This window comes from Capsicum annuum, chromosome 11 (assembly GCF_002878395.1).
Source record: "Capsicum annuum cultivar UCD-10X-F1 chromosome 11, UCD10Xv1.1, whole genome shotgun sequence".
Taxonomy (NCBI): Eukaryota; Viridiplantae; Streptophyta; class Magnoliopsida; order Solanales; family Solanaceae; genus Capsicum; species Capsicum annuum.
This window is the reverse complement of record NC_061121.1, coordinates 61,928,993-61,956,856: the sequence shown is the minus strand read 5'-3', so window position 1 is coordinate 61,956,856 and position 27,864 is coordinate 61,928,993.

Here is a 27,864-nt window from a genome sequence, read left to right as displayed (position 1 = left end):
GGCTTGAATATAGTGGGAGAATTCAATCCAGATCAGACCTCAGTAGGTAGAGTTATCAGAACCCAATATTAGTTCCAGTACAGTCTCAGTTATAGTCTTAGTTACAGTCTCAGTCATAGTCCCAGTCCAGTAATCAGATTAGTAACCCAATTCAATTTTAGATTTGCTTGACCATAGTGTACAGATATTAGTTATTCAGTTATCAGAATTTCTGTACCTTAGTTTACAGACTATTTTAGAGTCAGGTTATACACTTGGTCTTACCTTCTCAAATAATAAAGTTTTCACAAATTCATGCTCAGTTACTACATGTTACCCATTCAGTCCTTACCTCATATGCATGATACTCTATAGTTCCAGTCCAGTTATTCAGACTAAGTACAGTTTAATATTTTATGACCAAGTATTCAGCTATCAGCCATTCAGATAATCAGATAAGTTAGTAAGTTTATGCACTCGTCCTAAACACCCATGCGAATATTTTCAGTAGTCTCAGGTGATGTGCTGTACTAAGGTGGAAAGTATGGTTGAGAGAGTATTCAAAGGATAAGTCTAAACTTGAAAATTTGTAGTCGAAATGCATAAGGCTTAGTCATTTCATCTTAGATGATGTTTCATAGGCCCCAACTAATATTACAAAATTTTAGCTAGGATGTGATTTTTTTATTCAGCTATTTTATTCAGCCATGCCAAGACTCCTTGCTCCTTAAAGTGGCTAGAACTCTATAGAAAGAGTGTCAAAGAAAGGCTTCGTCGAATATAAGTTTTCAGTATAAGTTAGTCCGTAAAACCAATAATTCAGTTTAGCAGTTAGGCAGACAATATTCGTATGGTTGGGTTTCCCATCTTTTTATCTAGTCATACTAAGCAAAGTCTTATAAATGTAACTATTCCAGGATTTAGAAACCGTGCGATTGTGAGTTCAGCTCAGTTAAGGTGTCATGCCTCAGTCTCAGAACCCCGATATGCAATCACGATTTGATTCATAGGTGCCCTGTGCATCATCTTAATTTTTCCTCCGTTTCTCAGCCAAGTCAGCATTCTTTAGGGGACATAATGTCCCAAGGGGGAGATGCACTATAATCCCTGAACTTTCATGACCTAAACCTTCCATCTTCTCTTCATATAACGAATCCAGTTTGGAGTAGTGGGTACTCATAGGTGGACCCTCAAGTTCCAATCTCAGTCGTAAGCTATGTATTCAGGGGCTCTGTTCTGTTCATGATAATCAATTCCTGTATCACATTTCAGGCTCAGCTATGTTCTCATGTTCCCATTCATGTGTATTCAGTAAATAATCTTGAGTTCGGGATTAGGGATTTTGTATTCTTGAAAATCTGTCCTATGAAAGGAGTGAAGAGGTTTGCAAGAAGGGGAAGCTCAGTCCCCGATATGTCGGTCCTTATCAAATTCTCAGCCGTTTCAAAAAGGTAGCTTATAAGCTTGAGTTGCCTTCAAACTTAGCTTCAGTGCATCTAGTGTTCCATGTCTCCTTGCTTAAGAAATGCATAGGTTAACCAACTATCGTAGTCCCTATATAGGGCATAGATATTCAGAACAACCTCTCTTATGAAGAGATCCAGTCGAAATTCTTGATTATCAAATTTGCAGACTGAGGAATAAAGAAGTCCCTCTAGTCAAAGTTCTTTGATGTAATCAGTCCGTTGAGGGAGCTACTTGGGAAGCGGAGGCAGACATGCGGACCAAGTATCCTCACCTATTCTCCATAAACTCAGATTCAGTCTAAGGTAACAAATTTTCTTTGAATTTACTCAGTCTCATATTCAGATATAGCTACCAACTTGGTATCAATTAACATTGCATACTCAGTCATGCATTCACGAATTAGTTCAATCATGTACCTATGCATCAGATATGCATGTTCAGTATATAAACTCAGCTTATCAGTAATCCCAGTCATGCATACATAAATCATGTTTAGCTATACACTCATGCATCAGATATGCATGTTCAGTATGATAATTCAGTATATCAGTAATTTCAGTCATGAAATCATATTTCAGTTGTGCATGTCCAGTGTCTAAATCCAGTCTATCAGTATTTTTAGTTTAATCAATCTCATTTGAGGATGAATGTTTCTAATAGGGAGATATTGTATGACCCCACAAAGTCCTTAGCTCAACTCAGTCTTTTAAGTTCAACTCAACTCGATGCAATGTGTTGTCTATCGCATCGATACCAATGACTCTGTGCATCGGTCTGCGCATCGATAGACTGGTTTTCGGTAATTAAAAAGTCGCATCCTCAGGGGTATTAGGGTCTTTCACCCACCCTATTTAACCCTAAAACATGATATTCAGCTCTTATTGAGCAAAATATACTTACTTTCTCTAAAATTGCTCAATTACAAGAACCCAAGGTGATTTAATTTCAAAGCCAAGGCTCAAGATTTCACCATTTTTCTTCAAGAATTTAGCAACCAAGGTACGTCAAATGTTCATTCAAGGGTTCATTCCACCCTTGGAGTCCAAGAAACTCTTTTAAACTTCAAGTAGCTTGATTTCATGCTTTCCATGATTTGGATTCAAGTGTATTTATAATTATAATGTTGATTGGATTTCTATTCCATGATTAAGTGCAAGATTTATGTAAAAACAACTATTATGTATGTAGTATCATATGAATTCATGTTGCTTTGAAATTGTGATACTCATGTGTTGATTAGTACTATGTGCATATACAATGCCTTCTAAGTGTTTGATAAGTTGTTCATGAGAATTAAATAATGAAATTATATCATGTTAGCATGTATTCAAGTTCATATCATGCAAGTGTTTGCTAGAATGTCCCAATGAAGGAATGATGATCAAGTAGTTATTTGTCTTGTTTCAAGATTGCTCCATGTCTTATAATTTATGATATCGAGTCCTGGGGGTATTTATACCCGATAATTTAGCTGATTAACTAGAGCTATGGTCAGTCTCAGGATAGTATTAATCAGGTCACAATTAGTAGTACTCTCAGTCAGTTACAAAACTCAAGAAAAACTTAGTAGACTCAGTATCAGTCTAGTGCAGTTCAGGCCTTAGTAAATTCAACCAGTTAACAGAATTTAGTAGTTTTCATTAGTCAAGGAACTCAATTAACTCAGTTTAGTTCAGTTAGACAGTATAACCAGTAATAGTTCAGTCAAGTCAAGTATGAACTAGAAATCAGTTCAGTGTCTATTTAGTTGGGAGTAGGATTCAGCACCGAGCGAACCCAGGGATGGGGGCATTCCTGCCAGTAGAGGGTTTGACCCTTAGTAGCAATTCCTGCATTATAGAACTACGTAACCAACGTAGGTTGATATATCCTCCTACCAGATTAGGGTTGATACATATTGTACGAGTTTTCCTGCTAATAAGGGTTGACGAAAGATCTTCTTGTCAGAGAGGGTTAACTCGCAGTTGTCTTTACCCGTGACATGGTACTGACACCCTTCCAACTGGAGTTATAGGTTAGACCCTAATTTATTTAGAAAGGGGCATGTCGGTTAGATGATTACCTCCCACAGTCTCAGTTTTAGTTCCAGTCTCAGAATAGAACTCAGTTCAGTTCTATAGATTTAGGACTGTCAGATACAATCACTTAGTTCAGTACGAAACTTAGTACAGTTTTATAGGATCAAGACTGTCAGATACAGTCACTCAGTTATCAGCTACACAATATCAGTAAACTCAAATATCAGTAAATTAGTAATTCACAATTTAATATCCAGTGTTTTCACGATCTCAGTTACAATTTACGTGTTCATGCATGTACTCTTATTTAGTTATATTCATGTCATTCAGTCAGTGTTGTTCATGCATATGAACCCATGCATTTTACCCTACCTCAGTTTACATACTAGTACATTAAAAGTAATAACGCATACCTTTTGTTTTGAGCTATGATATTTTATATCCTAGGTTCAGACGCGCGGGCTCCCGATCAGACTTAGTAGTTCAGATATTCAGCTGCCAGAGGTAGTGGTGAGTCCTCTTAGTTCAGGGACATGATGAATATTTCAGTAGTTCAGCTTATTTCAATAGTTTGGAGTTATTTGGGGACTTGTCCCATCAATTCTATATTTCTGACAGTTCAGAGTCTTTTTCAGATAGATATTTCAGTTTTGGTATTGTTATACCGTATTCAGTTTTATTACAGTATTGAACCTTATGGCATGTTTTCCTCCTAATTTCTGTATACTACAATATTATTATTCAGTTATTGCAGCAGGTGCCATTTATGGGTTAGCTTGTGGTCCTTTGGGATTATGAGCACCATGTAGCGTCCGGGGTACAGACTTGGGGCATTACACAATCTTTAACCAAGTATAAAATAAAGATGCAAGGCTCTAACCCTTAACTAAGTTAGAAAATAAGATGTGATCAAGAACACATACCTTCCACATGAATATCCAGAGCAGAAAACAAATGCGGATATATGGACTTCATGTCTGCTTTTGCTTCCTACGTATACTCTTCCACTTGATGGTTCTGCCATAGAACCTTAACCGAAGCCACATCCTTAGTCTATAACCGATGAACCTGCCGATCTAATATCTCAATCGAGATCTCTTCATAACATAGAGAATCTGAGATATCCAATCCTTTTAACGGAATCTCCAAAGAAGGATCACCAAGACACTTCCTCAGCATCGAAACATGAATACCGGATGAATGGAGCTCAAACTAGAAGGCAACTCCAATTCATAGACCATATTACAAACCCTCCGCAAAACTGCGTAAGGACCTACATATTGGGGACTGAGATTCCCGTTTTTGCTGAACCGCATCACTCCCTTCATGGGAGATCCTTTTGGAATACTTTATCCCCAACCTCAAACTTTAAGTTTCTACACCTTACATTTGCATAGGACTTTTGGTCACTTTGGCCAGCCTTAAGCCTATCCTAAATCACCTTTACCTTTTCCAAAGCCCGATAAACCAAATTCAGGCCGAACATATCCGTCTCACCAAGTTCAAACCACCCAATAGGATATCTACACCTCCTACTGTACAATGCCTCAAAAGGGACCATACCAATGCTAGAATTATAGCTATTATTGTAAGCAAACTATACCAAAGGTAGATGCTTAACCCAATTGCCACCATAATCAATCACACATGCCCGAAGCATATCTTCCAATGTCTTATTAGTTCTCTCTACTTGTCCATCTGTCTGCGGATGAGAAGCAGTACTCAGACTAACCTTAACACCCAACCCCTTCTAGAAAGACCGCTAGAAGTGAGATAAAAACTGCGTACCATGATCAGAAATAATCGAAACAGGTACCCCATGTATCTTTACAATCTCCTGAGGTACTACCTCGCAAAGTCCTCAGCCAAAAAGTTAGTCCGTATGGGCAAAAAGTGAGCAGACTTTGTCATCCTATCCACAATGACCCTAATCAAATCAAATTAACTCCGAGATCGAGGAATACTGGTAATGAAATCCATATTTATTACTTCCTATTTCCATTCCAAAAATTCCATTTCCTAATACAACCCACTAGGACTCATTTTCTCAACTTTAACTTGTTGACACACCATGCAATTGACCACAAAATCAGGCACATCTCTTTTTATACCATTCCACCAATACATATCTTTGAGATTATGATACATTTGTCGAATCAGGATGAACAACATAGCGTGATTCATAGTCTTCAGCCAAAATCCTTTGTCACAACTCATCGACATTAGGAACACACAATATCCCTTGGTACCGTAAAGTACCATCACCACTAATCTCAAATAACATCACCCTTTTCCCACCAACATCACTCTTGATTTTCATCAAGATAGGATCTAGCACTTGCTTCTCCTTAATCTCTGCACCAAAAGATGACCAAACCACTTCCTGTACCATTATACTACTAGCATTGGAGTCCAAGAAATGAACTCCAAGATTAGCCAAACAGTGAATATCCGTCCCCAATTCTTGCTTTCCTTTATCCATATGAGTTAAACTCCTAATAGACAACCTACTAAGAGCATCAGCAACCATGTTAGCTTTACCTGGGTGGTAGTGAAGACTCATATCATAATCCTTGAGAAGCTCCAACCATTTTTTTTTCCTGAGATTTAGCTCCCTCTGAGTGAACACATATTGTAGACTCTTATGATTAGAAAACATGTCCAAGTGTACTCTACATAATTAATGCCGCTAGATTTTCAAAGCAAAAACCACCACTAAAAGCTCCAAATCATGAGTAGGATAATTCCTTTCATGCACCTTCAATTGCCTAAAAGCATAGAAAATCACCTTCCCGTGCTGCATTAGAATATAACCAAGTCCCACTCGAGATGTATCATAATAAACCAAAAATCCCCCATTACCTTCAGGCAATGTCAAAATTGGAGTAGAATTTAGCTTATCCTTAAGCTTCTCAAAACTCCCCTCACAAACATCCGACCAAGAAAACTTCACCTTTTTCTGTGTCAACTTAGTCAAAGGGGCAGCTATCATCGAAAAGCTTTTCAAGAACCACCTACAATACCCAGCCAAGCCCAGGAAGCTCTGAATGCCAGTTGGAGTCATGGGTCTTGGCCACGTTTTAACTACAACCACCATTTGCAGATCCACCACGATCCCTTCACTAGAAATAATATGACCAAGAAAAGTTACAGCATTCAACCAAACCTCACACTTGGAGAACTTGACATACAACTGCTATTTTTTTAAGGTTTACAGCACCACATGAAGGTGATTAGCATGATCCATATCACTCTTAGAATACACCAAGAAGTCATTAATGAACACAATGACAAAAAGATCTAGAAACTGCCTGAAAACCCTATTCATCAAATCCATAAATGTCATTGGAGCATTAGTCAAACCGAATGACATAACCAAGAACTCAAAGTTCCCATATCGAATATGAAAAGTCATCTTAGGGATATCCTCCTCCCTAATCTTAAGCTGATGGTACCCAGACTGAAGATCTATCTTAGAAAAGTACTTGGCACCTTGCAACTAATCAAATAAGCATCTATTCTCGGAAGAAGATACTTTTTCTTAACCGTTACCTTATTCAACTGCCTATAGTCAATACACATTCAAAGGGAACCATCCTTCTTGCGCATGAATAATACTGATGCACCCCAACGGGATACACTAGCACGAATAAACCCCTTATCTAGAAGATTCTTAAGTTGTTCCTTAAGTTCCCTCAACTCAGTCGGAGTCATTTTATAAGAAAGAATAGATATTGGATTAGTGTTTAGAACCAAATCAATACCAAAATCAATCTCCCTATCCGGAGGAACACCAAGAAGATCATCCGAAAAGACCTCAGGAAACTCATTTACCACCAGAACCAAATGTAAAGAAGGACCTTCCATGTTAGAATCTTCAACCTAGACCAAGTGATAAAGACACCCTTTGGAGATTAATCTTCGAGCTCTAAGATAAGAAATAAACCCCCTAGAAGCTAGGGAATTACCCTCCCGCTCAATAACCGGTTCACTAGGGAACCTAAAGACAACCTTACAGTTCTGACAATCTAAGGATGCGTAATAGGAGTATAACAGAATAATATCGAAATCCGTTATATCCAGTTCAAACAAAGCCACCAAAGCCTGCCTACTACCAACAGATACCACACCCCTATAGATTCTTTTAGCAACCACAGAGTCTTCTACTAGGGTAGATATATAAAAAGGATCTGAAATAACCTCAGGGTCAAAACCAAAATACACAGCCATAAATGGGATCACATAAAAAAAGTGGACCCCATATTAAGCAAGCAATACACCTAAAAAAAAAGAGTTGTAACGTACCAGTCACCATATCAGGTGATGTCTCAGATTCCTATCGAGTAGGAAGAGAATATAACCTATTCCAACCTATATCGATACCAAAGATAGAAATAGATACAGAAGCAACACCCTTTAGTGCGTGAGCAGAAGATAAAGCAACCAGACCTTACTAGCTCTTGAAGCACCCTTACCGACTGGATAATTTTTGAGCATATGGCCTAACTAACTATATTTAAAACATCTATCGCTCTCTTTATCACAAAAACCTTGATGTAGATGACCATAAAATTAAAAAGGAGGGAATAAAGAAGCCAATTGAGCCCCACTCACCTAAGATTGGGCACCTTATGACTGGAAATTATCACCACTCCGTTGGTGCCTGTCACTCGACTATTTTGGGTAAGGAGCACTAGCAGTCGAGCAGGAACAAAAACTCCCCCACTTTTTCTTTTACCATTTACCTCCATCCCGACTACCTGATGCTGAGTACTACCCTGCTTAGAGAATATACTCCTCTTACCCTGCCTTTCCCTAAACTCAGCCTATTTTCTCTTTTCCTCCTCCACCTATTGCATGTGAACAACCAACCTCAAAATATCCATATCCTTGATCAGTAATGCAGTCTTGCTTTCAAGGATTAAATGTCGAGATAGCCTAGAAGAACTTTCTCATCTTCGCCCTCATATCGAACACAAATTTTAGAGCATACCTTGATAGCTGATGAAATTTCAACTTATATTCCTTGATAGATATTTTTCCTTGCTTAAGATTTATAATTTCTCCATCCTTTCTTTCCTCAGGTCTTGAGGAAAGAAGTAATCCAGAAAAGCATTTGAGAAAGTCTTCTATAAGGACAGCTCTTCAACATAACCTCTATCACTATCCCACTCCTTGTACTACTGGTACACAATATCCTTGAGCTAATAAGCTATAAAATTTAACCCTTCCACATTCGTTGCCTACATTAACCTAAAGATTTTCTCCATTTCATCCAAGAAACCCTATGGATACTCCTCCATATCCACACCAGTAAAAGTAGAAGGATTCATCTTCATAAACTGGCCAACCCTTGTAGCCTCAATAGATGGAACACCAAATACATCCTACTCAGCTTGAGTACCAACCAACTGAGCAATAATATGAATCGATTGGCAAAATTTTGCATTAGTCACCTTACCTTGAGAAGGACTAGTACCAACTGGTGGAACTTTAAAAATATCAGGGAATGGACCCCTAGACTGAGTATGGATCCCCTGAGCAGTATGTGTCCCTTCAATATTGTACCTAATTGTGATAGAAGAGTAACCTTGTGCCTCAGATCGTTGAGGCATGATCTGAAAAATAAACAAACCAGGATCAGAAAGAACCTTACACCTTGCAACTTGAAAATAGAATACCAAGAAAGTGAAATATTCCTAAATGCCTTATAGCCTTTGCTTTATGAGTGTGGCATGCTATATACCTCTAAAAGAGACTCTACTCGACACGGCTTTGTGGACTCCCAATTGAACATACACGACCCAACCTGGAGCCTTGTCGTAATGGGCATCTTAAGTTTAACCAGGATTGGAGACCACCCCCGATACCTAATCCAGCCAAGCTACGCATATCCTAAGTCGGATAAATTCTAAATGTATAACTAGATTGTGTTATTGTGTAACTCAAGACTCTAGGATAGGTCTATGACCGTGACCACCCAAATGAGTTCACCCATCTGATACTAACCAAAAACTATAACCAATTTAAACAGTAATCCAAACCACAATAATAACTAAACCAAGTTCCATAACATAATATAAAATGATAGAACAATAAGAAATATAGTCCAATGATATTATCCCCAATAGCAATGTCAATACTATAGCTGACACCACTACCGATCCCCGCCTATACCAACCCATAGTAATTCCATAAAAGCCTCTATCCAAAAGAAAACTAATATTTAGTTGGGATATGCCCCCAACCATAGCAAAAACCAATATCCATAAATAAACCAAAGTGTGTAAAAACATCGATAAACATGAAATGGAGCCTTTCAAACTATGAAAGTTCACCACTTTAATCTAGTAGCTGATCCTGAATTCAAGCACTAAACAAGAGAGATAGAATAGTCAGTCCCTAAATTATGTGGGGATACAATCGTTCGAGGATGGATTAGCAGGTGAACGCTAGAAAGTACGCAAGATAAGGATAAAATAATGTCATCTAGTAAAACTAAGAAAACCAACCACATGCATACAAACCATACATATAATATATATAACCATGCCGAGAAAGGGAACCAGTTTAGCATTATTTAAAACCATTAACCTGGGTATGTATAGCTTAACCATCCTACAACCATCCACGGGCAATATGGGTCCAGTGTAACCCTTTGAACGGGCCTCGATGTGTGTAGCCGCATGAATCGGAGATACCATAAGAGTAGGGGATTCCTAAGTACTCTTTTCTCTCTATGGTACATATGTATAGCATACTTAGAGGATTCCCACATACCTTATAGTATCATATATGGTCGCTATGACCAACCCTCACGTCAAAAAACATGAGTTCCTAGTGTCCGTCCATTGGACTCACACCTTTACGGTTAGCTATCACACCCCACCATTATTGTCCAATTAAAACCATTTCCAACTAACTAAACCATTATTCTATTATTATTAACCATGGCTATAAGAAGTGGTATCCTCATACGGACTATAGCTTGCAAGCAATGTACTTAGATAACCTTTTAATGTAAAGGGATTCTCATGTACCCAAAGATTACATTATCAAGTTAACTTGGGGGAATCCCGTGTACCCCACAAGTATTCCATTATTATAATTGCTTAGGGGAATCCCATATACCCCGCAAGTAGTTCATTACCATATTTACTTGGGGGATTCCATAGTACCCTACAAGGAGTTTAATTGACCATAACCATGACCACCAAACCATTCCATTTAAACCATTTATACTATTTAGGGTTTCATTACCAAACCATACCTGCAATAGTTCCATTAAAATTCCAATAATATAGTAAAAGCATTCTCATATGCATTTTATCAAACATGTTGGGGACATAGTATTTTCAAAATCAAATCTAATTACCCATTAACCATTCTCATGTAACCAATTGTCCAAACCACCATTAAAGCATGTAAAAACATACTTAAAACATGATAAAACCATAACCAAGCATTTAATACCAAAGCCCAAACATATAATTGAAAACCCCCAAACCATACAATAATTATTCCATGAAAATATTGTATAATTCATGACATTAGTTGGAAATAACAAGGAGGTACAAGTATCTTGCCTTAGATGATGGACAAAAATAACCAACATAAGCCCCAATTTGATCATCTTAGTAAAACCCTAACCTTCATTTACCCAAAAGCCTTAGAGAGGATTATAGAGTACTTTATAAGTGTTAATGAATAGAATAATAGGGCATATAACCTCCCAAGTGTGATCTAAGTCATGGGGTCATAATGGGTTAAGAGGGTAAATGTCCAGATCACCCCCAACTTAACTACATAAAATCTCCATAGGTGGGTACGACTCCATCATACTAGTCGTACCCTCTAATACGAGTAGTACTCAACACTCGTATCCTAGACCTCCCTTAGTCTTCCACACCGGTCAACATACGACTATGCAAGACAAACTGTATCTAAGGATACCCTAGCCCATATCTAGAACAGAACCAAGATAAGTTGACACTGTCCAATATATAAGTGGGACAATATGACTTGTACCCTATCTCACAACCCACGGTAAGCCATTTGTCCTCAAATCCAAGTTACTTTACTAAGTCTTAGATTAATTAAAGGAAAACCTAAACCATATGACTCATATCCGACCATACGAATCATACCAACCCAAGTCGTACCCATTCTAGAGACTAATCCAACCCACCAACCATCACTGGTTAGTGTACAACTAAGCCTTACCAACTATACCCCAGCATATGACCCTTACCCCTTAGTCGTATCTTATCCATAAACCAAAAATTCAGGAAATTTTTTGTGGACTAAAACCCAGGGTGCTTCAGAAATTATCACTTTGTTTTACTTACTCACCTATGATATTACTTTTCATTAATAATTAAAAAATGAACATGGACTTTGGAAGCCTTGTTGGCTATGATTTGATTCAATGGATAAAAGAGGTCGAGGCATTTCCTCAAGATAATGTGATTGATATGGCATAGAAATAAACTTACAAGTATATGGGCATGATGATACCCATGATGTGCCTTAACAGTTGGTTCATTGGTTAATAAATGGGTTATGTGAAACTTGCTTTAAATTAGGCTTAATGGGGGTTATGCAGAGAAGCCGTAAAGGTGTGGGTCTTAGATGACTTGTACTGGAAACTCATGATTGCTGACATGAGGTTTGGTCTTGATGACCTTTGTGAATAGTTCATAGTATTTATATATTTGTATCTTGGACTGATGTGGGATTGAGGCATTCCCTGGTCTTTATTAGTACTGCTGGTTCATGCGGTTAACTCACTAGGGCCTTTTCAATAGGGAGATCTGAACTCATATAGCCTGTGGGTGCATGTTTATGATGGTTGTGCTACATAGTCTATGATAAAGTTTTAATTTATGTTTAGCCTTATCCCCTTTCCCATTATGACATGTTTATATATATATATATATATGATTATGTGTATTAGCTTGAATAATTTTTAAAATGTGGTTTACGACATTATTTTATCCCCTACCCTTGTGTTACATGCTAGTGCTCAACCCACTAACCATCTTCAGACACTGTTTCCTCATGTAATGCAGGCACCAGAGATTTTTCTACTTTTCCTACATAGTGTTAGGTGGATCGGCTTGGTTCGTCGATCGTTGGTAGTGAAGTAGTGAGCTTTCATTCTCCAAATACTTGGTTATTTGATTAGTTTTCATTCATAGACTATAATTAAAGAGTTCATTATAATCTTGTCATTGTCATTGTCAGAGTTGGTGGCATGTCCCGACTTAGATTGATTTTAATATTTGTTAAAGTCTTTATGGATATCGTTGTGGACTTGGGTGATGTTGGTTAATTCTTTTGGTTGGTTACCAATTATTGGTTATAGACATCTTTTAAATTCTTTGAGCTTATATTATGCTATCTTATTATATGATCAAAATTTATCCGACGTTTGGGGTATAGTGTTTTGTTTGGCTAGGTGCAGAGGGTGGTCTCTGGTCCTTGTTGGACTTAAGATACCCATCACGGCTATGCCCTGATTCAAGTTATGACAAAGTTGGTATCAGAGCCTAGTTTTGGTGTCATTAGGTGTCCACAAAGTCGTGTCATGTAGAATCTATTTTATGGGTGTGTAGCATCCACACTTATAAAATAGAGGCTATGAGGCATTTAGGAATGTTTTCCTTTCTTGTAATCTACAATCAGGTTGTAGAGTCTAAGGTATTGAAATTTTCTCTAATTTTTTTTTGTTCGCTTTTCAGATCATGCCTCCCAAAAGATTTGATATTTGTAGAAACTCCTTTATCCTGCTTAAGGATAATGTGGATGGGTCTCTTCATACTCAAGAAGTTCAGTACTCAGTCTAGGGTCTCAACTTCTGATTACCTTAGTGGAGTTCCACTGATTCCCACTGGTCCTTCTCCCGCTGGTAACAGTCCTTCTTGGTTACCTCTAGGAGATATTACCAATGTTGAGTTTTGTCATTCCATTCATCGGTTGACCCAATTGGTGAAATTTCAATTATGTTTATTGGGTCCTGTTAGTGTTGTTGTGAGTTCTTCTGAGGCCACTAGAGTTGGCCAATTTATGAGGCTGAATACTCTGATCTTTATTAGTTCTAAGGTTGAGGAAGATCCTTAAGGGTTCATAGATGAGATAGAGAAGATTCTCTATGTGATGCATGCTTCTGAATCTGAGGGTATGGAATTTGTTGTATACCAGCTGAAAGATGTCATGTATCACTGGTAAGAAGAGTAGGATCAGTGTAGGAGAGATAATGCAAAGTTGGTTTTATGGGCGAATTTCTCTGGTGCTTTTCTTCACTTTTTTTCTTAGGAGTTGAGAGAGGTGAAGGCGGAGGATTTTGTGAATTTGAAGCAAGGCAAGATGACTATGAATGAGTATGCCTTGAAGTATCAACAGTTGTACCATTATGCTCCTGAGCTAGTATCTAATATGAGGGCTAAGATGAGGAAATTTTCTCTGAGTTTGTCTCGAGACTTGGTATTGGAGTGTAAGGCTTCCTAATTTAACAGTGACATAGATATCTCTAGGCTTGTGGTATATATGCAATAAGTAGAGAATCAGAAGAAAAAGCCGTTAGATATTGGGGAGAGGCAGAGTAAGGGATCTCAATTTTCTAAGTAGGGTGGTGGCCAGCAAAATAATAGCAAAGATGGCAGGCAGTGGTCTAAGAAGAAGTGGGGTAATTCTGGTTCCTATTCGACGCCTAGTTCTTCATATCCTAAGCTATTCGGTAAGTGTCATTTTTAGGGCAATAATGGATTTAAGGCACAAGGTGCCTTGTCTCAAGCCAATGGGGCACAAACGCCTCTATCTTACCCCCTTATCATTTATGTCATCAGGTGCATCATGGCTTTCTGATGAGGGTAAGAATAAGTGTTTCATATGTGGTTAGCCTGGTCATATTCAGAGGAACTGTCCTTCCGGCAATGTTTCTATAGGGGCTAACAAGGTTTCGATTGATGTTTCTTCTACTTCCATACCAAAAGATGCTACTTTTGTCTGTAACACTGGTTGAAACCGTCTGGATGCTTTTGCTTCTCATTATGATTCTGAGGCATCTCCTGATGTTGTCACTAGTATGCTAAAACTCTTCTATCATGATGTATATTCTCTACTTGATCCCGATTCTATTCTCTCCTATGTGAACCCCTATGTGGCTATTCATTTTGGTTTTGATCCTGAGTGTATTCCCAATCCCTTTTCCACGTCTGCCTCAGCAGGCGACACTATTATGGCTAGAAGAGTCTATAAGGGCTGTGTGGTATCTATTCGTAGTAGAGAGACATTTATGGACCTGATTGAATTAGACATATTAGACTTTGACGTGATTTTGGGTATAGATTGGTTGCATTCATTCTATGTGTCTCTTGACTTTTGGACCCGAAGGGTCAGTTTCTGATTACTGAATGAGTCGGTGGTTGAGTGGGAAGGTATTTCCCTAGTTTCCAGGGGAAGATTTATTTCTTATCTTAGAGCCCAAAAATTGGCTTCCAAGGGGTGTCTTTATCATTTGGTCCGGGTTAACGATTCTTATTCTAAAATTCATTCTTTTCAATCGGTCCTTAGGGTTTATGAGTTTGAAGAGGTATTTTCTGATGATCTTCTAAGTGTACCTCCAGGTAGGGAAATCAATTTTGAGATTGATCTTCTTTCGTACACTCGTCCTATGTCTATCCCTCCATATAGAATGGCTTAGGTTAAGTTGAAAAAACTTAAGAAGTAGTTGAAAAATTGATTCTGGCTCAGCAAATTCAAGAATATATACATAGGTTTCCTCCTCCTTGCACTCTTCTTCGGGATTGGATGGCTCGACCAAGATCTGACCATCCAAACATAATATGGAAAAATACTTCGATTAAGGTCCAATATGCCTTAACTTATGTCAATCATGTCATTCTCTTGAATAAGCTTATGATTATTGTGGACAATGTGTGTTATTGTTTCCAACAGGCTATCCTTGTGCTTACACACTATATTTGCCACAGTCCTTCAATAATGCACCATATCAAAATAAAAAGGATTAAATAAGGAGTCATCACCACTCTACTCTTCCTCAGACCAAGTTGTCATCTCAAGAAAAGTAGGAGACAAAATAATTAAAACAAAAGAAAATAAAACCCAATAACTCCAACAGCTTCAATCAAGAATTTCGTGATAGTATTCCCCGAATATGGCGCCAAAATTTGATAATGCTCAAAATACACCTCCAATCAAAGGATGAAGAGGTCGCTATTAAATATAGCAGCCTAATGAAAGTTAGGGCTGAATCGCAATAAAATAGGCCCAAAATATTTCTCGATCTTGTTGAAATCACTAGGCAATGCGGAAAAGTAAAAAATGGAGGGATTTGTAGTAACTAGCTAAGTAACAAGGTTTGGTTGTTTTTGGTTATAAACAATCTAAGACGAACACTAGGCTTGTGCTCCCCTGGCTTCTTAATTCAGTAGACTTATCATGCACTGTTGAACTAATCCAATATCTTATATACAGATCGATAAGTTATGTACCATTAAAAGTCTTTTGGACGAGCTGATAGATTTCACCCGTTACCTTTTGAGTCTCAGGATGTCGCCTTACTAACCCTTATCTTGATCCCAGTTAACTATTACCTTTTGAGTCTCTAGTTATTATATGACAGTTAACGATCATTCACTATATTCCATTGTGAGTAATGGATCAACAATTATCTTCAAATTACTATTGTGATCTTCTTTTCCTAGTCACTGCTCCTCTTTTGGAGTAACTAGTAATAATCTAGGCAGGATCGTAACTTTGGCCACCCGTTAAGAAATCAGTAAGAATGAAAAAAACCCAATACATGCAAGAATCTTTATCTAGAACAACTTGGCACTTCCTTTACTTTGTTAATCTGCCAGGGTTCCAACAAACCTAGCCAAGGGAATTAACCGCTCATAGTTATGAGGTAAATCATGAAATCGACAGACAAAATTACAAGATCAATCTTATAATAATAAGAGAAGAAATCCCAAGGTCTTAAATTGAATAACAAACCAAGAATGAGAGTATGGGATAACCCCCAAAGGTTTCTCCTAAAGGGTATTTATCGGTAACAAGAAACCCTAGAGTTCAAATCCTAATTCAAATAGGAAAAATTAATTACCCATACATAATTGGACTTAAAAACGTCATAGGAGTGTTATTGGGATACATAGAAACCCTAGGAAATAATTTTGAGCCGTTCGAAAAATTCACTATCAGTGGCCACCTACTCTCTGTACCCACGGTCTGGAATAGGGTGCATGTAGTACCTATGGTCCTAACACTGTGCACAGGTACAGGGCGTGGGTACAAGTCCTGCATCCTAACTCTCAGGATTTTGACCTCTGGCACCTGCTTTGCCCACCTTTGGTCCATTGGTCCCACATGCGGTCTGTAGGTTTACTTGGTAGGTGCTGAGAGTCATCTTTTCAGATCTTCTTTGATTCTCAAACATGCTTTGATCACGAATAAGCTAGAAAGTGTCCCGAACATCCTTAATTGCACCAAAAATTAGCCAAACACACCTTTTTTCCTCCTTTTGACGAAATTAGCATCCAAAACATAATTTCCTTCAAAACACTCCAAAACACCTTAAATCCAAAAAAAAAAAAAAACCTTAAGCACATGTATATTTTGTATCAAAAGTGATATATTTCTATAGAACATCAATTTGGGGTCCTGAATGAGCCTGAACGCTTCCTGAAAATTCCAAAACTCTCCCTAATAATCCCTGTCACCACCCCTTATCATGATTCAACTCAAAAATAATCACTAAACTCAAAGAAGGGTTCAAAATAAAATTGTCAAAATTTTTAGGGTCTTACATTACCCCTCCCCCCTCCCCCCCACCCCAGAATCATTCATCCTCGAATAAGAGTTTAGGACACCCCTTAGCACGATAATAGAAAGAACATAGAGGGACTCAAGAACAAACTCGAAATGAAATAAGAGAAGAAATTAGATACGGGCCTTAAGCACCTTCATCCAATATTGTAAACAAGAATGGGTACTTAGCTTTCACATCCTCCGTCGACTACCACGTATCTTTCTCTACCTTTTAGTTCCTCCAAAGCACCTTTACCGAAGTTGTCTCCTTAGTTATTAATTCTCAAACTTGCCTATCCAAGATTTCAATCAGAATTTCCTCGTAGGACAACAAATCTTTAACACTAATATCCTCAAAGGGCACCACTAAGGAATGATCATCCACACACTTTTTGAGCATGGACATATGAAAAATGGGGCGAGCCGATGCCAAGTTCGTCGATAAATCTAACCTATAAGCAACATTCCCAACCCTCCCTAGAATCTAATACGAACCAATATAACAGGGAGTGATCTCCCCTTTTTTCCAAATCTCATAAACGCTTTCATAGAAGAAACCTTTAAGAACACCTAATCATCGTTTTCAAACTCCAACTCTCTTCGCCTCACATCCGCATAGGATTTTTGGCAACTTTGAGCAGTCTTAAGCCTTTATCAATCACCTTCACTTTCTCCATCGCTTGGTGTACTAAGTCAATCCCAAATAACCTTATCTCACCCACCTCAAACCACCCAATCAAAAACCTTCACCTTCTACCATAAAAGTCTTTAAAAGGGGTCATTTAAATATTGTAATGATATCTATGATTATACACAAATTAATAAACGGCAAATGATCTACCCAACTTTTCTTAAAGTCAATTACACAAGACCTTAGCATATTCACTAAAGTTTGAATAGTACATTTTTCTTACCCATCCGTCTGTAGGTGGAAAGCAGTACTAAGGTTCACTTAGGTACCTAACCTCTTTTGAAATAAATGTCAAAAATGAGAAAAAATTTACTTAGCTCGATAAAAAATAATCAACACCGGGGATCCATCAACTGAACTATCTCCTAACTGAATAACTTCTCATAATCCTCTCTTGAGTAGTTAGTCCTCACAGGAAAGAAGTGAGCGGACTTGGTCATTTTATCCACAATGACCCAAATAGAGTCATATTGATTTTGTGACAATGAAAGACCAACAACAAAATCCATATTAATCATTTTCCACTTCTACATGGGTAATTCTATCTCTTAAGAGGTGCCATGTGGCCTCAAATGCTCAAACTTGACTTGTTTACAAACCATACACTTGGCAGCAAAATTTACCATATCACTTTTCATATTATTCCACCAATAAATTTCTTTCAAGTCATGATACATCTTCGTTGAACTCGGATGACCTATATATCTGGACTTGGTTAAAATCCTTTCTCGAAGCCTATCTATACCAGGAATGCATAATCTTTTTTGATACCTTAGAATGCCATCTCCCTTAATCTCGAAAGCCATAACTTTTTTCTAGCCCACATCATCCTTGATTTTCATTACGTATAAGATCTAAAACCTACTTCTCCTTAATTTCGGCTCTAAGGGATAACTGAGCCAATTCCTGGATGATCACTCCCCCATCTCTAGAGTCCAAAAGGTGGACGTCCAAGTTGTCCAGCCATGAATATCCTTCACCAATCTTCTTTTCTTCTTCTTAACATGAGACAAACTCCCCATGGACAACCTTCTAAGAGCTTCAACACTAATATTAGCTTTACCTGGGTGATAGTGCAGGGTCATGTCATAATCCTTAAGTAATTCGGGCCACCGTCTCTGCCTAAGGTTCAATTCCTTCTGCGACATATACTACAAGCTCTTATGGTCTGGGTAAATATCCATATAAACACCATATAAATAGTGATGACAAATTTTCAATGTGAATACCACAAACGCCAACTCTAAATCGTGAGTCGGGTAATTTCTCTCATGAACCTTCAGCTGTGTAGAAGTATAACCTACCACATTTCTATTCTCCATCAAAACATAATCCAATCGCATATGGGACGCATCATAATATACAACGAATCCCTCAGTACCCTTGAATAGGGTCAAAATAGGAGTATAAGTCAACGAATCCTTCAACTTCACAAAACTGCCCTTACAAGCATCGGACCACAAAAACTTCACCCTTTTCTGAGTCAACCTCGTAAGCAGAGCAACAATAGACAAGAACTCTTCATAAATCTCCTATAGTAACCTGCCAAGCCTAAGAAACTCCTAACACTTTGTTTGGATGGTGGTTGATATGGTTTCATAAGTACGGTACTGTATGATATCGTATTTTACTGTACACTATAGTACAATACAATGTTTTGATGGACTATATTATCTAGTGTTGTTTAATAATAATTTTATTTTTTGGGTTGACGGTATGGTACTGTATTGTAATTGATAAGTTTACTAAAATGTACTTAAGTATTATAAATGTTAAATTTATCAATAATTATTAATAAAATAATTTTCTTCTCTCTCACAAATTATTTCTTGTAAATTTTAGCAAAATAAATACAAAAGTAGATCAAAATAAATGTAATCAGATTAATTTTAAAGTAACAAATTTCATTTTTTCTTTTGGTGTTTTGAAACATGACCACCAATGACAAGTAGAAAGTTTGAATGCACCTTTTGTGTATGCTACAAGTGTGTTTGGTATGGAATATGAAAAAAAATTCTAGGAAAATAAATTATTTCTTACTTATTTTCTTATATTCGTTACGCAAATAGATTTTTTTTAAAAAAATATTTATATATATTAACATAAAAAAATGAGAATGGATAAGATAAAGGGGGTGGGGTAAGAAATTTTTGTAAAAAATAAATTTAAAGAAAGATTAAGGTAGGGGTTTGATAAGGGGTGGGTTGGGGTCAGGATAGGGAGTGAGATAACAAAAAAATTTAAAATTTTCTAAAAAATAATTTTTTTTGGGCGAGGAAGGGGAGGAGGGAAGGGTCGAAAGTAGAGTTAAATAATATAGGATAAAGGATAAAATAAGATTTTTAATATTAAATAAGGGCACAATTGAAAAAAAATCATGGGATACCACCAAATCGGTGGTTACGTAAAGTGAAGGTTTTCATGGTTACCAAACCATGAAATTAAATCATATCATACCATACATTTTAAGAAACACTCAAAACAAACATGGTTCTCTTAGTAACTATACCATACCATGGAAAACTGCCATCCAAATAGTGTGTAATATTGGTTGGACTTGTGGCTATAGGCCACTTCTTAACCACCTCAATCTTTTTGGGATCTACTTTAATTCCTTCATTGGATACAACATGCCCAAGAAAAGTCACAACACTTAACCAAAATTCACACTAAGAAAATTTTGCATACAGCTTTTGATCCTTAAGGGTTTGCAACACAATTCGGAGGTGATTGACATGATCCTCCTCACTTTTGAAGTACACCAAAATGTCATCAATGAAAACTATAGCAAAAAATCCAAAAATTGTCTGAATACTTGGTTCATATGGTCTATAAAAGAAGCTGGGGAATTAGTCAATCCGAAAAACATGACCAAGAACTAGTAATGGCCATAACGGATTTGGAAAGCAGTCTTGGGAATATCAACCTCCCTAATATTCAACTGATGGTAACCCAAATAAAGATCTATTTTGGAGAAATACTTAGCACCTTGAAGCTGGTCAAAGAGGTCATCAATTCTAGAAAAAGGATACTTATTTTTTACAGTAACCTTATTCAAATGACGATAATCTATACACATCCGGTGAGACCCATCTTTATTTTGAATGAAAAGCACAGGAGCACCCCAAGGAGAAACACTATGAAAGATGAAACCCTTATTAAGCAGGTCCCTTAATTGCTTTTTAGTTCTTTCAGCTCTGTCGGAGCATCCTATAAGGGTGAATAAAAATAGGATGAGTGTTCGATAGAATATCAATCCCAAAGTCTATTTCCCTATCCGAAAGGATCCCAAGAAGATCATCAGGAAAAACATTGAGAAACTCATTAACCACATGAATAAACTGCAAGAAGGGGCTTTCGAAGTATAATCCTTGACCTGAACTAGGTGATATAGACACCCTTTGGATATCAATTTTTGATCCCTAAGATAAGAAATAAACTTCCCTTTGGGTACTAGGGAACTCCCCTCCAATTCTAATATCGGTCCATTTGCAAAATGAAAAGTAACCTTTGGGTTCTACAATTAAGAGAAGCATAGCACGAATAAACCCAATCCATTCTCAAGATTACATCAATTTCCACCATATCAAGATCTATTAAATCTACCAACGTCTACATAACACTTATGGATTTTTCTAGCAACAATAGACTCACCCACCGGGATAGAAACTGAAAATGGGTCGAAAATTCTTTTGGGAACAAAACCAAAGTGTACATCTACATAAGGATTCAAATAAGGTAGTGTAGAATTGGTGTCAAGAAAAATAATAAAATCATGAAAGAAAAGTTGTAATATATTAGTGACAACATCGAGAGATACCTCGAACTTCTGATGAGTGAAAAATGCATATAGGTGATTTCTACCAGTTCCCGTCCCTGAAGCAGTACCATTAGCAACAGTAGATAAAAAAGTAGCAACCTAAGCCTTACTATCCCCAGATGTACCCCCTACCTGAAGGACAATCTCGCTGCATCAGGCTATCTATAATTAAAGCATAAATTTCTCCCTTTCTCATAATATCCATGGTAAGGCTTTCTAAAAACACAACAAGTAGGATAAAGTAGGGTCTACTGGGCTCCACTAACTTGATATTAGGAACCCTACACTCTAGAACCATTGCTAAACTAAAAACGTTGATCACCTGAAGGCTTTGGAGCAGGATCACTAGCTAACAAATAAGAATTTTTCTCCAATTCTTCTTCTTAGGCCATTGCTTACCCTTTTTTCTACTATTCTTCTGGATCGTATCCTGCTCTGTATACTTAAGGTTCTTATTATTCCTTTCCCCTATTTCTACCTGCTTCTTCTTCTTCTTCTTATCTTCCACCTACTGCATATAAACCACTAGTCTTGATATATTAATGTCATTGCTTAGCATAGTAGCCTTACACGCTAACACTATGTCACAAAAAAGACCCAAAGCAAAGTTTTGTATCCTAGACCTCATACTAGAAACAAGATTAGGAGCATAACGAGATAGCTGGGTAAACTTCAATGCATATTCCTTAACACTCGTCTTACCCTGCTTCAGATTGATAAACTCTTCAGCCTTGGCTTTCCTCAACTCCTAAGGAAAAAATTATCAAGAAAAGCACTGGAGAACTCTTCCCACAGTGCTGGCTCTACATATTCAGCCCTTAACTCTTCTCATTCCTCATATCACTGATAAGCCACCTCTTTCAATTGATAAGCTACAAACTCTACCGCCTTCAAATTACTAGCATGCACAACTCTGAAGATCTTTTCCATCTCATTAATAAACCCCTAAGGGTCTTTCTCAACCTTAGAACCTGTGAAGGTCGGGGGATTCTGTCTCATAAATTGGCTAACCCGGGTGACCTCAGACAAACTGCTGACAGAACCAATATGGTCAGACTAACGAAATTATGATTCCATAATCTGAGCAAGCATGTGAATGGACTAACGGAACTCAACATCCGAGGCATCTCTCTGAGGGGACTATGTATAAGTAAAACCATACCAAGAAGGACTAGTACGGATCAGTGAAACCCCAGGTAGAGTAGTAAAGTTAGGAGTACGGGCCCTATAGCGAGTTTGCATTCCATGAGTAGGGCAAACCTCCTCAGTATTTGCCTCAATTGGGATGGAGGTTCCAACTGAGTTCCTACGACTGTCAGATCTTTGTAGAGACATGATCTAAAATGGGAATAAGCCAGATATTAGAGAAGATTCATGGTAACTAGACTTCCTAGCACGAAAAAGAACACAAAAAGGGAAATATTTCTAAATGCCTCATAGCCTCCTCCTTATAAGTGTGGCACACTAAATACCCATAAAATAAAATCTACTCGACACGACTTTGTAGACACCTAGTGAACCTAAATCATGCTCTGATACCAAGCTTATCACGACTAAAACCGGTGCCCTAGCCTTGACAAAAACTCCAAACAGACCAAGACCTAGGATGACCTTATACCCTTACCTCATAAGCATAATATTAATACAAAATTATGAAAGCTGCCAATAAAAATAAAAGAGATTTAAGTAAACTAAAAGATTAAGTTTGTAAGTCAAAATTAAATTCACAAAGTAATAACCTAACTACAAAGACTCTAACTAAGGAATACTAACCAAGTCGAGATATGACCTCGACTATTCCAGAAGAAAATCAAAAGTACATAGTAGTAAGAAGACTAAATAAAACCAGGCGTTCTGAATGATTCTCCACTTCACCAGTTGTTCAATAGGAATATTGATCCACCTAACGCTATACAGGGTTATAAGAAAAGCCCTACAAATCTACATCATAAAATGATATAGCATTTGTAGATGGTCAATACGGCGATACTGGCATACATCCCAAGAAAAAGGATAAAATATACATTTACCAAAACTAGTCATAAAACACATGTCCAACAACCATAAACATAATAGAATAATGGGGTAGGGCAAAAAAACATGAAACATGACCATTTAAAAACTTAATCATGAACTATGTATCTTATATCGACCTTTAGGAACCCACAGGCTATATAAGTTTGGCTTCCCGTACCAGAAGAACCTCAATCCATATTAGCTGCATGGATTGAGGAATTAGGCTAAAGTTATCGAGACAATAACCTATCAAAATATACGTTGTAATATTGCATGAGGCAAGTACACAATGGACATAGACTCCAAACTTTGGCAAACATGATTTCCAATGGCAGTCCTCCTAGGACTACACAATCAAAACATTTTTACATACCATTAACCAAGGAGTTTTCCATTAAGTCATTCCCAAATTGGTAGTCATACCAAAGACTTTCAAGCCATCTATATAATGTCAAACCGTTCCATTAAACCATTTAAACTCTAAATTCCAATTTCAACAATCCAACATAAATTATTTTCCATTAATGCCATACTATTTTTATTTAACCATGCAATGTTTTAAAAGATGGGTTATTCACCATAAATGTCCCCTTTTTAAACCCAATTTTTGCAATAGGCTGAGGATCATATCTTTACCAAAGCCAAAGCCATACCCATTATGAAATCAATTTACTTAATTCATCCTTTTGTAAGTTACAATTCAATTGACAACCCATTATTCAAATATGAGAAAACCATTAAAACAAAGGGAAAATTAATACAAGTGATCAACAACTAAAATACTTAACTCTAGTTTAAACAACCATTAAAACATGATATTATCAAGTAAATTTCACAATTTAAAGATAAATAAAAATAAAGGAGTGTCCAACATGCCTTTTTAATGAAATAAATTTGAGAAGGAATTGAGTTTAGAGCCCTGAGAGTTGAATCCTTAAAAAGAAGTTCCTACTTTACTCTTACGAGTTTGTAAGGGGAAAATACGTTGTAAATTTTAGGTTTTGAGGGTGGGTAGAGCATTTAATATGTTTAGAAGTTAATTGGTAAAGGACCACAAAGCCCTCGCCCCATGCTAAAAAAACAATAATCGTGTTTTGTGCCCTTAGGTATGGAATGCCCTTATTGCACAGCACAAGAGTATGGCACGTTCTTATCATGACGTTCCTAGGATGTGGCACACTGCTATTTTGGAGCCTCACGGGTTTGAGATCCTGAAATGACCCTAAACATTTTTTAAAAATTCCAATACTCTCTCTAATAATTCTGTTACCATCCCTTATCATGATTTAAGTAAAAAAAATCATCACTAAATATGAATGAGGGTTCAAAATAAATCTTCAAAATTTTTGGGGTCTTACAGATTTCTACCTTGTGGTTAGTTATTTAGGGGTCGTTTGATAGAGTATGTTAACAAAAATAATGTATTTGTTTTTCTTGTGTACTACTAGTACCTTATTTGGTATATTTTTTTAGCCACTATATAACTAATGCGTACTCTATTATATGTCAAGGTGTGTATTACTAATACCTCAAAAGCAATAGTATTAGTAATGCAATGGATTTTAAATAAGTAAATTAAAAGACAAGAATGAATATGATGAGACTGACTTCAAGATGCATGGAAAGAATACAAAAGCAAACTATATTCTTATGCGCCAACTTGGACTAGATGAATACCGCAGGATCTCAGGTTGCAGCACCATAAATAATTTTGGGACACTCTTGTGGACGTGTATAAGAAGAATATGGAAAACTTTTTAAAAAGAGGGAAACTAAGAATAAGTCACTGGCATTGGAGGAGTCTGACAGCGAAGAACCAGATTTGAATGATAAAAAACTTATCAAGAACTTCAAAAGTTTTCCTAAGAAAGAAAAGTAACAAACAAAAAATGAACAAGTAGTAGGTGTTGTTCCAACGAGAAGTCTCAAGTTAGTTACTTCAAGTGTGAAATGATGGATCACATGATCAAAGATTATCTATTGTGGAAAATTGAGTTGAAAAGGGGAAAATTTGAAAAAGACTTAAAGCTAAAAGAGAAACTTGATTCCAAAAAGAAAAAATTCTTTTCTATGATGGTTTAATGGGGATCAAGCTCAAAATAATTCGATAATAATGGAGTTAATGAACCAGCACTTACCGCAATTGGAGATTCAGACATAAAAAGAAGACAAAGTCAACTCTAAGGTAAGTATCCTTGATCTAAAAGACAAGTTGCATTTTTTCCTTAAAGAAACCTATTTTCTTAGTGAATGCTTTAATTGATAACTTTGATGAGCTAATCTCTTGTAGGGATCAGTTATTTAGTGCTCTTACAAATATAAAGTTTAAATACATTGATCTTGAGTCTTGTACGATAATTAAGAATAAAGAAAATTGTACCTTAAAGAAATAGGTCAACAAACTTGATTCAACCAACTTGAATCTAAATACAAAGTTGTCTATTTCTGAGAAACAAAAGGAACTATAAGAGCAAATCAGCTAAAGGTTGAGTAGAACTCAATAAATACAGATATGAATTTCAGGGTGAATGAGAAAAAATGAGAAGATTAAATCTAAAAGCGCCTCGATAAAAGTTGGATCTTGAATGAGCAAATCGTTGAATGCAATTATCTAAATTGTGAATCATTTGTGAGGTAGGACTTATAAAAAAGACAAACATAGTATTTCACAAAGAAACTATTTTCACTAAGAATTTGCGTTATTGTTGTGGAAAAATTGATCAGCGTACTACTGAATGACCTAAAACTAATAAAGTTTTGAATAGAAACATAAAGTTGGCTAAAACAAATAGTCCAAGATCCGTTAAAAGAAACAGATTTTCTAGCCTGTTGCCAAGCTAGGCAAAAGAAAGTCACATTCACTCTTTTGGTCATAAGAAAAGATCCAAGCTTGTCTAAATTCCTAAAATTAATATTTGATTCAGTTGCAGGCAAAAATGAGAGGAAGCAAATAGAATTCATACTAGATAGTGTTTGCTCAAGACATATGACTGCATATAAATAAAAGTCCCTCTTACCTCCTGAATAAAAGAGTGGAAAGAATAGCTTTTGAAGGAGATTAAAGGAAGAAGATGTTGTCATCAAGAAGAGTACGATGGAATAGGTTGTGTCATCATTCTATTAAATGAACTAGAAGAAAGGTCACTGAAATGAGAAACAACAAATCAGGAAACAGTGAACACTTGTTTAAGAGAATTACCCCAATGTTTCACAAGAAATATCATTGAAAATATGGGAAACCTTTTGATAGAGAAACCATGGATAAAACGCGTGGATGAACCTGATCCATTGCAGGAATATAATTGGGGATGAGTAAGATTATTTGAGTATCTTTAAATGATTGTCTAAAAAACACTGTACAAAATGCGCATTAAGTTTAATTATTTTTCTCTTCTTTTACAGCCATTGACTTTTCTCTATAATTTCTTGCACTTTATTGAGTTATTGAGGATAGAAGTTAATAATTATTTCTTCTTTATTCTTAAATTATAAATTTTATAATATCATTGATTAATTTATTACTTTTTTATAAGTTTAATAGGACTAAAAATAAAGGCTTTAAAAAGAATTACTCCCTCCGTTTAAAAAAGAATGATTTACTTTACTTTTTAGTCCCTTTAAAAAAGAATGACCCTTTTCCTTTTTTGGCAATACTTTAATTTCAACTTTTCACGTGGCATGTTTAGGACCACAAAATTAAAGGGCATTTTGGTACATTTGAGACAATTTTAATTTAAGGCTACAAGATTCAAAAGTCTTCATTATTTTCTTAAACTTTATGTCAAGTTAAAGTAGGTCATTTTTTTTAAACGAAGGGAGTAATGGATTACACATAAATTTTAAGGAGCTAAATTGAAGGTCAGATAAAAAACTTAGATGATACCTTCTAATAATCTAAAATCTAATGAGTTTTACAAAATTATTCAAAGTACAAAAAAATTAGATAAAATTTTGAAATTGAAGAGAATCATAGACATAGTAACAAAAAATAGCGAAGTTGTAAAAGATATAACAACATTGAAAGTGGATATAGGATAGGG